General features: G+C 34.0%; 1 long non-coding RNA gene across 1 annotated transcript; it reads right to left on the reverse strand.

The window, feature by feature from the left end:
- Positions 1 to 706: 706 nt before the first annotated feature.
- LOC113724193 (uncharacterized) lies at positions 707 to 2,259 on the reverse strand. Its single transcript, XR_011839797.1, has 2 exons — positions 1,110 to 2,259; positions 707 to 1,016 (listed from the first exon to the last, which is right to left on the reverse strand). It is a non-coding gene; the product is annotated as an uncharacterized lncRNA (long non-coding RNA).
- Between the last annotated feature and the right edge of the window lie 3,846 nt (positions 2,260 to 6,105).

The following is a 6,105-nucleotide window of genomic DNA, read 5'->3' on the forward strand; positions in this document are numbered from 1 at the left end:
TTATAGTTGGTACTCAAATTTTCATAGTCTAGCATACTATACAAAGGAAGACATATACATATAGATGGCTATTAAGCAGCAATGAAAGAAACATGGTTGTTAAGCAGCAATGAAAGAAACATCAAATCAGTGGGAGAAAAGAGTTCTATTGAATTGTATTGTAGGTTCATTCGAGCTAAGCAGAAAATTGTACCTTACAATATGTTTCTCCACACATATTCCAATTGTATATTCAACTACAACTAATCAAGTTTTGAGATTATCTTCTGTCAACCTTTTTCAACTATGGTTAGAATATTTTGTAGCTTAAACTGTGCAATTCACTTGACGTATTTGTCTTAATACGTAAATGGTGATTACTTTACGCCCTCCTAATAAACTAACTCAATGAACTCAGCTGGCGGTACACGTCAACACAACAAATTGCTCCTACTTCACATTATGCAGGTAGAATTTCTTTCTTCTTTATGTATCAAACTTCAAGGAGGGTAAATGCATGCACGAAGCAATTACATTGACTACTCACAAGATGGTCCGTGATGAGAAGGGAAAGAATGGAGAAATTTATCATTTCATCTTGAATATCAGAACCTATCATATGTAGTTTACCAAAAGAAATATGCTAGAAGAAGATATGGATGTGCAGGAGATATTTTTCTTGGTACACTAACAAAAAGAGTACTAACAAAAAAACTAGAAGAGATGATTAATCAAGACCAAGAAGAGGAGTTTTATTTCAATTAGAAAAAATTCTGGATTCCATAACATGTCCTTAACTTACCTATTCTTGTGTTTTTCTTTTACTAGATGAGAACCTGGTAAAAATAAACAGGACACTGATACACGGAAAATCATTAGAAACCTGTATTTCTTGAAACGTTTACAATTTCTGGTGTTCATAAAAATGAGAACCAATTCTAGTGTTGCTCTATGACCCAAAGTTTTTTACAAGCCATGAATTTTTCAGTCAGCTTTACTTGCAGAGAAATTAGATCAACATCTGACATATGAGTAGCCTGCAAGAACATGATGCGAACTATGTGAATAACAAGGAAGCAAAAACCAGTTATTGCCTTGAAGCTAATTTAACTAATTCATCATAATCGTACCTCAGTTTGGATTGTGTAAAGACATTCTTCATTGACTTTGGTGCAGACACAGTTAACAACAGTTATACCTTCATCAAGCAGCACATCCAGTATCCTTGAAAGAGAAAACCAATTATTATCTGTCAAGTAATTCTTCATTAGAATCTCAAATCCACCACCCGAGCATGGCTCCACTGTGAACGTAATAGACAAAGAGTTTGTTTCATTAACTTTTTTGCTATCTAGATTGCTCGATTCACCCGTTAAGTTTCTCAGTTTATCCCTCTTTACTTCGAATTCTCCAATATTCTTCTCCATGTGCTTTATATAGTTTATTGCTTCAAGAACATGATCTGACATCGAACGTTTTCCCTGAAAAACAAAGAAATTCCAAGAAATCTTAAATCCTTATAGAACTACAATACTGGGGATGGAATAAATAATTTAACACTGTATGTCGTTGGACAGCAGGAAAACAAAGGAATAGGTGTGTAAGGGTAGTAAAAGACAGTAAAAATGCTAAGTATAATCTCACAAAGCAAATGCCATGAAATTAATGAAAGGATGCCAAGTATTCAACGATTAAACTAATTAGCTATTACAGCTTCATCATCTTTATATATTCAGAAGGAAGTAGATTTCTGAGAGAAGCATGAAGGTTAGCCATTTCTAGCCTCCTTTCATGCTCAATATCCCTATGAAAGGCTCTTTTCTGCTCAGGGTTCCTCCCCTTAACATTCTGATCATCTCGAATAGCTGATGCTGGCTTTCGCTGCCTTTTCCTGGCCTTGTTGACGTTGTTATTAATGACGATCTCCTCAGTATTCTGTTGATGTGAAGCAAGTGAAGATGCACCCTGATTTTCCAGATCTTGATGATGGATTGTGGGGTCTAAATAGGGATGAATGATTGGGATTGGAGCAAAGGACAAAATTTCATCATGCTGTAAAGGAAACATATATTTAGTAAAGTCATCCATGTTTAGCCAACTGCTTTCTTAGGTTAATATTTTGTAATATGATGAAGTTGCCAAAATAGGGATTCGTTTGTTAGGGCAATTGGATGCAATGAGATCTTCCAAATGGGCTGAGGATTTCTAGAACCTGCAATATCTTCATAAACAAATAGCATAAAATCGGAATGATTAGTACCCCTCTCTCACCTGTCGTTTTTTAAAAGCTTTCTTGGTTACTGTACGAGTGCACAACGAAATCGCACAGGCAATTAAATTCAAACCTGAGCGTCCAACTTCTCACCTACAACCATATAAAACAAAATGCAGTATTAAACTAATAATATTTGATGTTTGATTGAATGAGAAGTAACCTTGACCTCATAATGGAAGAAGTACACTGTTTTTTATTTTGTTTTAGTGATCATTTTAAGGTCTGGAATTTGTTTCAAAACAAAAAAAAAATGGTTTGGACTTTGGCTAGGGTGATTTTCAATAGTACATAGTATGGATAAATTATTGACGACAATGGATTTTGATTAATTTGGATTTTCTTTTTAAGGCAAAATTGTAACTTATTATTGTTGATATGAACATGTAAGGAGTACACAAGAGTATATTTCTCAGGTATACATCTACCTATGCATTTACACAGCGATACTACCAAAACAAGTAAAAGAAAGTCCCCATTCCAAAGCAAGTTGATTAATTAGGATTAGTTACACTTTAACCTCTTGAATTTGATGCTTAGCTACACTTTGCTCTATGAACTTCGAAATATATGCATATACCACCTGTGTTGACCAGTCAAATGTTAGAGATAACCTTTCCTTCAAACAAAAATGATGAAATGACATTAACAACCATAGATAATGATTGCGAGGACAATGCTTTAGGCAGGAATATGGAGTGCCTTTTTAGAGGAAAACACCATACTTTTGTAAGATGACATTTAAAAAATAAATTATAATAAAATAAAAAGATGGCTGAATACAAGGTAGTTGGTGAATAGTTGTAGGGCAATAATTAGAAAAACTTCTAAAACTTCCACACTACTTTTATGTCACTCCTCTTTCTGTCTCTAAATTATTGACCAACTAGTCTTTGTAATTTTTACTTAATTACCTTTCAAATGAATCATCCCATAAGCACTCTTTAGGATTCTCATGAGTTAATGAGGTGCAAATGGGTGTTTTTTTACGCCATATTTGCACCTTGCTGAATAATATTTATTTCTCAAAAATTGAACATTGGGTTACATTAAAATGAACACTATGAGTTTTTGGACTTTGTGCAGCTTTCTTAATTTTTTGGTTGCTATAATTGAGCTCTTCTATCATTAAGCTTATATTTAAATCAAATATATAGTGTAACTGTGATCAAATTGACTTAGCAACAATTAAAATAATGGTCATTTGTTAATTTCGCGATTGTTACATACGCTTCAAAATAAGTAAGGACATTTTGGTCATGCAAAATATAATGTCCTGTTGACTTGTTAAAAAGTTAACGGTAGAAGGTGAAATGCACAATGTATTTGAAATTCAATGGGCAAAATGTCACTCAGGCCCAACTTCAGGGGAGCAAAGTGTAATTAACCCCAATTTTTGGTGGGTTTTTTTTTTGTTAGATGCTACTGCCCCGGTCAAGTTTTCACAACTGTCTATTAAGCATTATTTATTCATATGGGTGTTTTGATTGTCTGAGAATGGGCCACACATGATTAGAAGCCAATTATTGGACGTACTCGGTCGGCCAAAAATTGATACCGCGACAAAATTAGATTTGAAAAATGCTAAATCTAAGTGGTTTGTTTCTAAAAAATTCAGGCGGGTGTGCTGTGCACCCGTCTGGTCCGATGGTGATTCAGTCTCCTCCGGGTTACTCCTGGACCTCTTTAGATCCGCCCCCTCCCCCTTAGTGTAGGATAGAATAGGTTTATCGTCTTCGAAAAAAAATTAGATTTGAAGACCCATCTTATTTAAAGCAAATTACCTCTTAACAAACTCCATATTTAGTGTACGGCAATCCTAAACAATTATGTACTTGTAAAGAATAAAAAAAAGTCACATACTAATATTAGAGTTGCGAGACCTTTTCTCATACTAATAACTTAATACCTTTGTTATTTTCACTATCGATGTGTGATAATTGATAAACCAATAATGACAAATGAATAAATTAAATAAGAAAGAACCCTTGAAAGAGCCAAGAAAGATGAAGCGCTAGTTCGTGAAGGATCCACGAAGGTGGCAGGAGGACAATTTAGATATCATATCCTTTATCAGCTTGTCGTTCTGAACTATCGTACATGCTAAGTCTGGCTCCAGGAAATTGACAAAATGATTTTTGGCAATTCCAAAAATATACATGGCCATCATATATGTCAAAAAATTGACGAAAGGGTTTTTGGAATTTACGTGGTAATCCTAGGAATATACGTGGCCATCATATATGTGAAAAAATTGACGAAAGGGTAAATTGAACAAAAGGGTTTTTGGAATTTGCGTAGTTCGGTCAAATTGATCTAAGGAGGAGCAATTACTATGAAGAAAAAAGTACAAAAATGCTTTAGAAAAGTGTTCTAAACCCAAAACACCTAATTAAAACACAAGAGAGTTCAAAAATATTTTACTAAACAAAATACTTAATGATATAAAGATCCAAATAGCCCACTAAAACTCTTTTGGTTTGTTGTACTTAATCCCATCACAGGTCCACTCTATTTATAACCAACCAAGGGATAAATTCCTTTTGTACAAAAAGCGATGTGAGATAAAGCCATGCATAATAATATATAAACAATGGATTCCGGATTTTGCTTGTCAGGCGGAAGATATGAAGCTGCCTAATCCCTTCATGATTGATGTATTATACTATTGGCATAAAATCGATACCATTGTAAATTGCAATTCCAACTTTCCCACTGTTCATCTAAAAATGGACTAGGATTGTTCTCTGGAACTTCTCTTGTTTAAAGACACCAACAAGGTTCGCTAGAGTATTTAAACATGTCGGGAGATGATACTATCTCAGGGTGGCTATTGCTTTATTGTTGTCTAGCTCCTTTCCAACTTCTATTCCCAAAAAATTTCTTTCAGGGTTTAATAACTGAAAGCTTGTAGTGTTTTAGAGATGTCTTGTCTTTCATGTCAATCATGAAACAAGTGCTTATTTAGATACTTCCATTTTTAAATTCAGGATGTAAAGATACTTTGAATGCATTCTAAAAATTGTTTGTCGAACAAATATAAGAGACTAAATATGTTAAATTGAAGTTGTAGATGACTCTGAAATTGGAGGAGGACAAATGAGTTCGAAGTAGGATACAGACCAGATGTTGAGTTAGAGCTAGTTGAAAACATGGGGATCAAGATACCAATTGTCCGTTCGGATTTCAAATTTTTGTAGAAAAATATACTATATTGATGTAGTATATGTGAGTTAAAAGGTGATCAAGAAATGTGTTTAGGGATTTTTTTGCAAAAACTAACCATCCAAACAACGCTTAAATTTTCCTTTTCTTATAAGTTTATCATGACATTACCTCATGAGCGTTTCTATTGTGTCCTAAGATTTAGAGCACCGCAAGTTCAGTTGGGTCGAATTCAAACTGATTCATATAATTCTTACTACATTGGTATAAATTTGTACATGTTTAGTGTAATCATGATCAAGTTTATATTCAAGTTGTATGAATTTACATCAAAAGTTGTAAGAATTAAATCAACAGATTTGATTTGAGTCGATAAAACTCAACTTGTGAAGCACATTTTCTAAAAGAGATGTGGGCATCAAACACCACCTCTTGTGTCCTAAATAAAACCCTTATAACATTATCCAATAATAGGTTGATGGGAACTAAATTCATAAAGTTGCCTGAGAAACTACGCTACAAGAAAATAGGGAGTAGTGCTCCATTCTCAACTGCCATTTTTTTAAGCTTCGCTTGGCAAATTGCACACCTGGGGATTGAACTTCTTAGCTACAACAATATTAAAACAAATGGCAGGTGAGAATGGAGCATTATTCAATCCTATTTTCTCGTGGCATTTGTTTATGAAC

Source organism: Coffea arabica, chromosome 2c (assembly GCF_036785885.1).
Source record: "Coffea arabica cultivar ET-39 chromosome 2c, Coffea Arabica ET-39 HiFi, whole genome shotgun sequence".
NCBI classification, from domain to species: Eukaryota; Viridiplantae; Streptophyta; class Magnoliopsida; order Gentianales; family Rubiaceae; genus Coffea; species Coffea arabica.